The following is an 11,396-nucleotide window of genomic DNA, read 5'->3' on the forward strand; positions in this document are numbered from 1 at the left end:
GCTTTCAGCTCTGCTTGCAACCGGCTTTCCCGAACTGATGGTGCCTGTCATTTCAGCTGTCACCTCCAGATGGAGCCAGTCGGTATTTTTACACAACTGCTCAACGCTTGCTTTGGCTTCTCCGAGATTGCCTTCCAAGTGCAACGGCAATAACGAGTTTATTGCTCTTACAATATATAACTCCTACCATAACCTTATGAGGCAGTTTTACTGTCAGAATTAACAATCTTCTGCCCTGGTCCCTCTGATCCCCTGATCACTCTGTTCCTCGGGGGTCACACTGCAGAAAGTGTCCTCAACACACGCTTTGGGAAACACTGGGTAGAGGACAAAAGTCCCAGGACAAAAAGGCAGGGTCTGCAAGATTCTATGCTGCTTTAGCTTTTCTTCTGTCTGTTTTCTAATTCCATCCTTAGAAGCTGACAAGTGAGGAACTTTTCTACTTCCTTCTCTGTCAGATTCATGTCTTGATATGGGTATGCAGGTATGATGCTTTCTGATGAATTTTCTGGCATGCAAGTGTCTATATAAGGCAAAACCACCAATGATTCTCACTCCATGGCATTCTTTGAAAAGCATAGAGTTGTGTTTCCAACAGTTCTGACCCATAGGGACAGGGCATCAGCCATGCAGGTCTCACGAAGTGTGATGACTTTCATTAGCCACATATAGATTGCATTGATATGAGACACGTACCGATGATATCCATCATCTTCCTTCACCTGTGTTGCACTATGTTAATTAACCTGTGGCTGCACCAGTTTTCGAAACAAGGTACCTTGGCTAGTTGTTTTTAGTAGTAACTCAGAAAAAGTGGTGTGGTGAGCTCAGAAAAAGCCTGGAAAATCTGAGAGCATCTTGCACAAACAGAATTAAGTCATTACAGGCAGCAAGAGCAGAGTTTTACAATAGCAGAGAATTAACCAGGAAATGTATTATAGCCATATGGATCTCCCTGCCTTCTCATTTTGTCCTGCACCCAAATACAAGCCTCTTTCAGAGACAATAAGCCCAGCTGGAGAGAATGGGGCTATTTTTCCTCATTTGGTGCGTGGTAAATGTGTGCTCAATACAAGCACAACCAAGGTGGAAAGTGAAGAGCTCCCAGAGTAATAACAGACAGCAATAGCCAGGGTGGTGCTTCCAAGCTTTTCTGATGGGCATATCATACTTTCTTCTTCCAGCTTAGCACATCATATGCTCATGCATGTCAGCCCAAGGAGCAAACTCCACTAACGGATGATGGCAGCACATCCTGATGCCAGTACTGCCTGCACTTTGCTCCATCTCTCCATAGCTGTCACGGCTGTCCTGGCACAGTCTTGTTTATTTTAGTGTGCCCAGCGGTTGGTGTTGCTGTCCCAGTTCCATCCACCTCCCTGTGTTCACCCTCCCTGCAGGGCAGGGCAGGTGAGTGACCCTTCCTAGAGCAGGATGTCAGCACTTCCCTGGTCGTGAGTCACTGGGAGATGGGAAGTAGCTTCACACCAGCCACTTCCATCTAACTCAGGGCTCAGGAGTATCCTGGCCTCGACAGGAAAGCAGGTCAGGATCCTCCAGTTTTCCCTGGTATAAGGCTGCTCCAGAGCACGCAACACGATGAAGATGTTACATGATTTTCACCTGACAGAGAGGCCAATCGAATATGTGATCCTTGTTTTGATCCATGTGTCCAAGCAGCTCCATGGAAACTGTAGGAGTTATTAGAAAGAATCCGATATTCTTATTCAGTAGAAAATGATGAGTTACATATTTAATACTCTTTACTTAAAATAAGTCAGCATCTTTGTGAAGCAAAGTCTGTAGCCATTTCTCATCATACTCTACTTTCCCGGCTTAGCACAACAGATGTCCGCTCAGCTTCAAAAAACAGCTTTCCTAAAATAATTTGCCAATGTGTCCTTGTATAGCCTAAAACCTGGCTGATGTGACTTAGTGTAGCTTTCAAATGGATCTGTAAACCATACTACATATGCTAACTGCATCTATTTCTCTTGGTTAACTTAACACTTCCAGTACTTTGACATTAGGGTATGCTAATACTTAATCTTCAGAGCTCGGCCATGTAGGGCTCTTAAACTGTATGAGATCGATGTAGCATAAGTTCACTAATGTTTGCCTTATCACCTCGGCTACATACACTCCCAGCTAGGAGACAAATGCACTACAGATCGATTGTTTTTATTACTTATTAACACAAGGTGCCCTGTGTTCTCCATTAAAGGCAAGCCACTTTATTGCAGAGAGTGATAGAAACTCATAGCTGGTTCTCATATGTCTACAAAACCATTCTTGTAGCAACACCCCCATGAGGTCACAGTCCATTGAGCAGGGAACAGTTGTGTCCTCCCTTTACTTCCACAGTGTCTAATATATGGTGTAACAGAGAGCCTTGAGCAAGAGGGAAGTGGTGATGCTGTGCTTTAACGCATGACGTATGGATCCAACAGCAAGCAGGCAAGTAGTTAGTGAGGTGACTGTCGTGTTTGGGGACAGGGGCTTGTCCAACAAGCAGGGCTCAAGAGCCAGATGTGATGGAGAGCTTCAGGAGAGGTTTCTCTAAGAGTTCTTCTGCTGCCATGGGAGACTCCACAGGCTTGTCTGATCAGCTTTTCCCACTCCTCCCTCCTGGCTTTACCCCCTCAATTTTCCTGCTTCATACACCACTGTCCATAGCCTCTGAGTGTCCTTATCTTCAGAGTAGTGTTCCCCAGCCCTGAGATGCATGAAATATAGGGCAGCACATGTCAGCTGTAATGTATCCCTCCAGTTGTGCTCATATGGTCACAAAACCCTAGGAGTTAGCTTGGAAACCCCAAGGAAAACAGTAAGACTTCTGTGCAACCTGTGACTTTTCCAGCAGGCAATATACAGGATTAAAAGAAAACAGGAAAGCAAAGACATTTGCTATTAGAGGTGAACTGAAAGGACTGGTAAGTAAAAATTGTGTGCGTGTGTTTCTGTATGTGTATATAGATACTATACACACAGGTATGATGCTCAAATACACTCCTTTAAAACAGTTTTCACAATCACTCCAATGCTATAGGTAATAAAATAGGCTTTTCAATACAGCTTTTTTCAGGCTCTCAAAGTATCCTGCAACCTCTCTTTAGTACAATAAATTTTATTTTATAGCTGCCTATGAAATCCCACACCTGAGAAACACACGATCTCAATGATGTATTACTAACCCCATTTTAGAGCTGGGGAAATTGAGGCACTGACTAAGTGACTTAGATCGAGAGTAAGGAGTCACAGCCCCACTCCTCTCTAGCACCGGGGTAGCAAAGCAATCTCTGCGTGGGTGTGGTAAGATCCTTATCAGCGAAAACATGTGTGACCACTTGGGTTTCCTGAAAGCAGCCACCGAGAACACACAGTGCCGAGGCTGCATACCAGCTTCATGCAGGCGTGTACAGGCAGAGGAGCTGGGCAGTGGATTAGACACACCTTTTCTCGGCATGTCACTAGTCCCAGTGAATAGTCCTCGTCCCCAAGCACCCCGAGGGCTGTTGATGCCCTGTCACATCCCAGCGGCGTCATCCTCATCCAAGCATGTGTTTCCCAGTGTGAGCCTGGACTTTCCTGTGCCCTGATGCAAAGGTGATAAAAATGCCAGTGAAGCACAAGGTCTGTGCCACTAACAACCATCATGGTGGGAGGAGAGGGACAGCAGGATGAATATTTAACTCTTTCCACAGTATCAGAGAGAAGCAAAGGAAGAAAGGTCTCATGGTGGAAGGGGTTTGCATCGTGTCCGTGCTCCAGTGGCTGCTTCTCAGAAACTGAGCTCACCTGAGCCCAAGCGTTGTACGTGCGCTTCACCCTGCAGCCTCTCCTGGCTGAAATCCAGCCCCTCTTGTGACTCACTTCACAAGAAACATCCGCTTCAGACCTCTGCGCCCCTTGCCCCTTTTCACCAACCTGCTTGTAAGAAAGTGATGAAAGACCCTCTAGGAGACTCATTGAGGGGGGACTGAGGTAACTACTGGGTTAGAAATGCACAGTTTGGTAAAAGGATGTTTGGTCTGATATAAAAAGGCAAGGAGGGCAAGAGTTGAGGCTCAGAGAAAACAGTTGCTGCTGTGATTCACAACCCATGAGCATGGGACAGTTTTGGGACCTGCTTAGGCGTGTGTGGGTCAGGTTTGGATACAGGGTCTGCAAGGAGTTTCCCTGCAGAGCTCTGGGGCTGTGACCCTTAAAATCAGTGTCTGCCCACCTGCCCATCACCACACACTCACTGTCTCCTTCTGTTTAGTACCCAGCATCCAGCACATTGAACACTGCCCAGAGTGGATGTGTAGTGACCCCCAGGTCTGTTCCCAAAAGGCACTGGACCTTCTGTGCACAGCCAGGCTCTGGCAAGGGGTAGAAGCCAACTTCAAACATCCCAAAGACTCCCACAAGGCCACCTCCTCACTCCATCCCCCTCCCAGCATGGGTAGGGACAGAGCAGGGATGCATCTGTCCCTGCCATTGAGCAAATGAGTCTGAGCAGAGCCCCTCATGGCTCACATACACCGCGTCACCCTCTGCCTTCACCTTGCAGCCAAGCTGTGCTGTAGGCTGGAGGGCAAAACCATGGAGGAAGAGGAGGGAGGAAGGGGAAGGACAGCTCTCTGAGGAATGGGGAGACATGGGCAGAGCTGCAGTCCCAGTCCTGGGACAGGAGACAACCATGGGGGACTCCAGCCTCCAGTGCTTATCTCACCCAAGGCAAAAATATAGGGAGTGTCTTCAGAGGCTTCCACTCCTCTTCTCTCTCCTGCCCTGTCCTCTCCCCTACATCGGAGTCTTTCTGTTCACTAGGAGAGGACAGCACAGCATGACTTTTCCCTTTTTCTCCTATTCTATTCCTATTCTGCCCTGGCAGCTGTGGTTCATGCAGGGCTTGGTTTCCCTTACTGTTCTTTATGGAGATGTGCTGTTCCTCATCTGAGATCTCCCAAAGGAGACCAACCCCTGCTTCTGGCTTAGGCTTTGTTTACGCCTTCTTTGTCGACAGCACAGGGTGTGGGCTCACCCAAGTGCTTCCGCATCACCCATCAGCAAAGTCTCCGTGTACATCGGACTCGAAGAAGCGTTTTCATGAGTAGAGAGACATGACTGTGAGAGAAACACCTCCAACCTCTGGCCTCCAGCCAGATAACTGGAGTTTAAACTCCCTGTAGTCATTGAAATACGACCTTGGGTTGCCAATGTGTTCTTCTAGTGCTAACGATAAGGGGTGTGTTAGCAAGTCCAGGGGAGAAGTTCCCTCCTCCTCTGCCTTGCACACACATGCACAACTCTGCACTTAGGAAAGGGTTTTCAAGAGTTTCATTCCCTTGTAGGCTCTAGAATAACTGGTCACATTTAAAGACTTCTTTAAATGTTTGACCCTGCTCCCCACTGGAAAATCCAGCCATGTGAGTCACAGCAGCAGCTACAGAGTGCTTCAGAAATGCTTGGCTCTGATTTCACTGTCTTAAAGGGGACTGATGCACATTGGCTATCAATACTTACAAATCACATCCTAGTTCTCCTCTGACTTTCTAGAGACAACTACTTGTTCAAAGATGGTTGTACGGGATCAGAGTATCTCTGAGGATGATGAGAAATTGTTCACTGGTTCTGGCCTGTCATAAGATTTCCTACAGCACAGTGATCTGTGTATCCTGAATTGTTCCAATATCCAAGTACATCCCAAACAGGTTAGGTCTTATGGATCCCCAGAGGAATTCCTAGCAATATATAAGAAGGACTAAGTTCAGCAACCACAAAAAAGACCTGAAACTTAACCTCCTATTGTTTGCATTGGCCCGAACAGTCTGATCTACATATCTTATAGCAGTTTATGACAGAGGCTTTCTAGGAAGGATCCTAGGTCTCTTTATCTTCCCAGTACTGATTATCTGACAAGTCAGAAGGGCTGAGGAAATTGATGGGGGTTGTGGTCCAGGCACAAAAATGTGAGACATCACCATACCCTGGGATGGGAGACTCTGAGTAATCTCTAAAATGCTGAATACAGCTTGGGCTCTTCCTTGGCATAAAGTTTGCCCTAAAACCACACTCATGGGTAATTGAGATTGATAGCTTAGATGCTCACTGAGTGAGCAACATAAATGGTGGTAACTCTGGCTTCTTGGAGGTAACTGTCTTCAGCATTGGCTTAACAGCAGTTTCTGTGGAGGACCTCAGTCATGAGACATCTTCTCTTCTTCCTCCTTCTACCTGTTTGTTATATCGTTGCAGTGCCCCCACCTTCCTTCATCTGATCTCTGGAAGAGCAACCTGAGGTTCTCCCAAAGAGGAAAATTTTTCTGTGGTGATCCTGAAGGTCATTGGATTCTTACCAGTCTCAGGAAATTAATTCCATAACTAGGCCATCCAGTTCACACATCAGCACAGACCTCACCCATCACTGTGTCCTTTGAAGAGACTGGGTAAGACATCAGTAGAAATGTGATCTCTGCTATAAGTGGTCAGTGGAGGATGGGGACCAAGACCTCGAAGGCATTAGGAACATTGTGGGAGCAAACAGGGTGGCTGGATGCCAAAGATTAGGTCTTCACAGAGCCTATTTCCCAAAGGATTTGAGATATGTTTTCCTAACTGCACTTTGAAAACTCTTCCATGGATGGTAACAGGGATGAATTTTATCTCATCAGGACCTTGGTGCACATCTCTCATGACTCATGCACTGAGTACCACAGACACACACACATTGATCTGCCTTCCTGGCCCTCTCAGTCAAGCCCAGGTTTCATTTATTGTCGTTGCTTCTCTCCTGCCCTGGGCCTCCAACACCAGAAGCTGCTGTGCTCCACCTGGCCCTAGTGGCACATGGTGGGGAAAGTGGCCACACTTCGTGGTTGACCCTTCCAACAAGGCACACTCTCCACCTGTGACTTTACCATTCAGCTTCTTCCCTACATGTCCCACCACACCTCTCCCATGACACCACAACTGGTTTCATACCTGTTGAGAAAAACATTTATTGATGATATGACATACAGCTACCTTCTATCAACAGCACGCAGAAGCAAGTGTAATAACTCCCTGCTTTTCCCATCATTACCTCTCTAGTACTGTGAAACCCATTGTTTCCATTAATTTGATTGTGTCTGACTTCTGTTTTCTATCTGGCCTCTAGTACAGAATGTCCAGTGAAAGAACAATCCCAAAATAGAAAAATTGGAAGCAAAATAAATCCTATCACATGGGTCAAAACTCTTGACCCTTGTGGGGTGGGTTTCATGCCATGAAATCTCTATCAGAGCTTCCAGTATCACTTTAGAAAACAACACGTGAGCGGCCAAATGCAGGACATCCTTTATTTCTCAGCAGTTTGCTGTCTTGCATAGGCAAGCCCTGCAGTCTGAGAGCTGTGGGTAATGACACACACAGTGCAGCTTTATACCTGCCAAAACCACTTGTTTACAGACGGAAATTATTTCAGTGTTTTGGGGCATTCTGCGAGACAATCTCAGGCCTTGTGGTCATTTGTGGGTTGCTGATTCAGGAGGAGAGGAAAAACAAAGGCAACAGGTGAAAACCAAGAAGCCACGGAGGAGACAGGATCCCTTCAAGAGGTCTCATCAGAGGATGGTTTGGAGGAGAAGCCAGGAGTTTGGCCATCCTCCAGCCTTGTGCAACTTCACTGTGCTGCATATAAGCACATTTTAACTAGAGCCATATGAAATCTAACATGTGAAGTGTAGAGCGAAACTACTCTCAAAACTGTAGCTTTATTACAGCCAGCGAGAAAACATGAATGTTTGAATGACTGCAAGAAAAGGGTTGATTATTAGCTTGGTTTATCTCCAATAGATTAGGAATTCCAGGTCAAGTCTGCTGACCAAACACAGAGAGGTTTATGGTGTTTCTGACCCCCAACATCTGAAAATGAATGATTCATACAGCCTATTTTCAATCTAATTTTCACAATATATTCCCTGTGTGTAGTCAGTATCAAATAAGTCAAGTCAGTCCCTCTGAGTGATGCTGCCTCCATTAATCACAAATTCCAATTCCAAAGAGGAAATCTGAGCTTCCCTCCTGGAAATGGAGATTCCAATTCAGGTATACAGGGAAAAGCTCTGATTTTGGTGTTATTCACTATCCTGTTACCTTTTAGGCAATAAGAGTCATTTGGAGGCGGCCTTTTCCAACAACCTTTTTTAAAACTTTGTGGTGAATGGGAGTCTTGCAACAGTGAGCAGGTGATGAAGGGTTAAGCCTCCTGTGCGGCTGTTGTTCTCTGCAGCCCTGCAAACTGTGATCTTTGCCTGCTTCAGCTGCTACCATGGTCAAACACAACATCCACCCCTTACTGCAGACTGGGTTGTACACAATCCTGACTAATCCCAGGAAAGATTCACAGCCATCTCAGATCCTCCTGACATCTAGGAAAGACATCTGGGAGTTGCCTGCAGAGCAGTGCTTGGAGCTAAGGTTCAGCAAGGGTGTCTCTCCTGGATGAATGAGAGAAAAGAGAGAAGAAAAAGCAGCCTGCAGATAAACAACAAAATAATTCTAAGATTTTTCTAGACAATGTAAGCCAGAGCTAAGTGCATGGTCCCACTGGTCTTCCCTTTTTCCCCGGAACCTTGGGGACATCAAATGAAGCAGCAAGCCATAGGGTTCAAATGAAAACAGAGTAAACCTGCAAAACTCATTGCTGAAGGATGCTGCAGGTGCCAGAAGTTTCAAAAAACAAACAGTCAAATTTATAGAGGAAAATCCAAGTGAACAAAATCAAAGTTAAAAGTACAGGCACTGGTTCAAGATATATTCAGGCATGGATCAGAGTGGGATGTAACACATTTTGAGATAGTGGTCTTGTTTTATTCTCTGGCTTTGCAACTGGCTGCCACCAGTGGGCTCAGCTGGTGGTGTCTGGCCGTACTCATTCTCTGGTCCAGGTGTGGAGCTTGTGTCTTACCCTGAAACCAGAATCATGCAGCTGTGCACCTGCCAATACTTATAAACAGAATGAGATGTTTCCCCCAATACATCAGATTTAGGTCAAGGATTAATTCAGGGCAGGCTGGGGGCCAGCTTTAGGGAATGCCAGGACAGAAGATCACACGCAACCTCATACTCTCCAAATGTAAGCATTGCACAGTGAGATCTGTGAGAAACACCTGAGAGGTGAAGAAACCAGGCTGCTCACTTGCAAGTCCTGACAAGCATTAAAGCTTGTTTTTGCCAGAAAAGGAAACGTATCGTTTACTACCCACAGAGCACAAATCTCTGCTGAGTATGGAGCTGAGGCTGCTTGCTGACTAACAACATTCAAAGGAGTGATATGACCAAGGTGTTAAGCATTTGCTCAGTGCAGGAAGGACTGTTGCATATGAGAACAATCTCTATGCACAGTTAGAGGAGTCTGTGTACCTGCAGACTAAACCAATCCCAGTTTGATTTCAGTAACTGTCTACAGACATGTCTCTTCTCACATGATCTTGCTTTTGTAAATGGCAAAAAATGAAGACTCACATGTTTATTGAGTCACTAAGGACTGTCAGTACTGGAGTACCTTTAACCTGGAGAATACAGAGGAGATTGTGACACCTTGGATAAACCCAGGCCTTTCAGCTGAGTTTCAGGATCTGAAGGAATGGTATTTCCCCAAAAGTCATGTAGAAAGAAAGGCAAAAATAGAGTGAAAACTCTTTGGGACTTCCAGTGAAAAAATTATCTTGGGCAGAAGAGGAAAACCACTGATTATTGAGTAAATAAATGATTTATTTTGCCCATTGAAGCAGTGCAGAAAATCATTTAAAGAAAAGAAAGAGGATACTTCACATCTCAATGACAGGAAGGAAGTCCAGAAAAGGAGACTCAATGCTCTTAGGGATGGTGTAAAATTCTCAGTAAATTCCAGGGGGCTGAGAACACTGATGAGCGATGAAGGGGAAAAGCGGAGTTTCAGTGTTTATCTTGCTTTGTAAATTCCTCGTGATGTCCACAGAAAGAGTTGCTGGGTTTTGAAATATTTCATGAAACGTGAGTAATAAGTATCAACTTCAAATTGTCCCTGGAAAGCCAAATGTAAATTAGGTGTTTGTGAACCTGAGACTCTGCACACGAGGTGTTCACATGGGTTGTGAGGGGGGTTCAGTGGTCAGGGAGACACAAGCAACTCATCTTCAAGCTCTCACTTCCACAAAGCAAGATGCAGGCACAGAACTTGTGCCTGGAAAGTGTGCAAAAAGGCACAGGGAAGATCCTGTGCTGCAGCCTACGTGGACTATGGGAGGTCGAAGAGCACATGGGTGTAGTTCAGTATTGCCTTTCATCAGCTTTGTTTGACCCAAGGCTACTCTGTCATGCATTCATCCAGTAACACTGCCCGATACAGCACCCAGCATGGTCAGAGGAGCACTGGGATGGCTGTACAGCCCCTGAGGAACACAGCACCCATCTCCAGGCACCTGTGGACTGTGATCCCACAGCTCCCTCACAGAGTAAGACTGTATTTAGTCTAAGCTACATGGCCTTCTGGAATGGGGATAAACTGAGGACACAGGGTGTCCTACTGTATATCCAAGCAGTCGCATTCACACTATGGACAGATTTGGCACAAACTGGACCAAAGGTGCCACCAGGACACATGGTAAGCTCAGCTTTTCCCAAGTACAGGCTGGGCATGGATTGCAGTCCTTCCAAGAGCCAGCAGTGTGGTCAGAGCACTACATCACACAGCACATGTCTGCTACATACATCTCCTCAAGACCACACTTGATGTCCCTCCCAGTGCAAGCGCAGTCAGATCATTGCCACCCAGGACTCCTCCCTGTACTTTCCTAGAAGGTTCAGTAGAAAGCCCAGGCCTTTCCCACACAAAACATCTCTTTTTTCTGTCCTGGCTGCTCAGAGCCTTTAGCCAAAGGATCTAAACCTACTAAAGTGTCTTTGGAACTTGTACTCCTGTCCAGAGGTGACCTCAGCTGCTGGAGTCAGCAAGAAGCTGCCTGCTTTGTTTGGGGGTGGCAGGAGGGTCACGAGAGGAGTGAGTCAGTTCAGCACACTGAAGCACCTGAGAACACTGCACATTCTTTTGCAGATGGACATTAACAGACTGATATGACTACCCAGACATCAGTGATCAAATCCAGACACTCCTAACCCTGCTCTCTTCAGGTTCACATGGATTTCTGTCCTGCCTCTTTTATCAGGCAAGGAATTGTTCCTGCCAGGGACCAGCTCAAATAGCCAGCACCACCCTTATTTCTCTACTCCCTGTAGCAGAGTTCTTGATAAACATGCGGAGAGATGCATCTACTTTGTTGTCTCTGCAATGCCAAAGAAAACTTTGCTGCTTTCCTCTTCTTCACTGCTAAAGCTGTAAAACCAGGGCCCACAGAAACCCAGAAAAACACCGTTTCTTCATCTCTCAG

The sequence above is a fragment of the Patagioenas fasciata genome, chromosome 9 (genome assembly GCF_037038585.1).
Source record: "Patagioenas fasciata isolate bPatFas1 chromosome 9, bPatFas1.hap1, whole genome shotgun sequence".
Classification (NCBI taxonomy): domain Eukaryota; kingdom Metazoa; phylum Chordata; class Aves; order Columbiformes; family Columbidae; genus Patagioenas; species Patagioenas fasciata.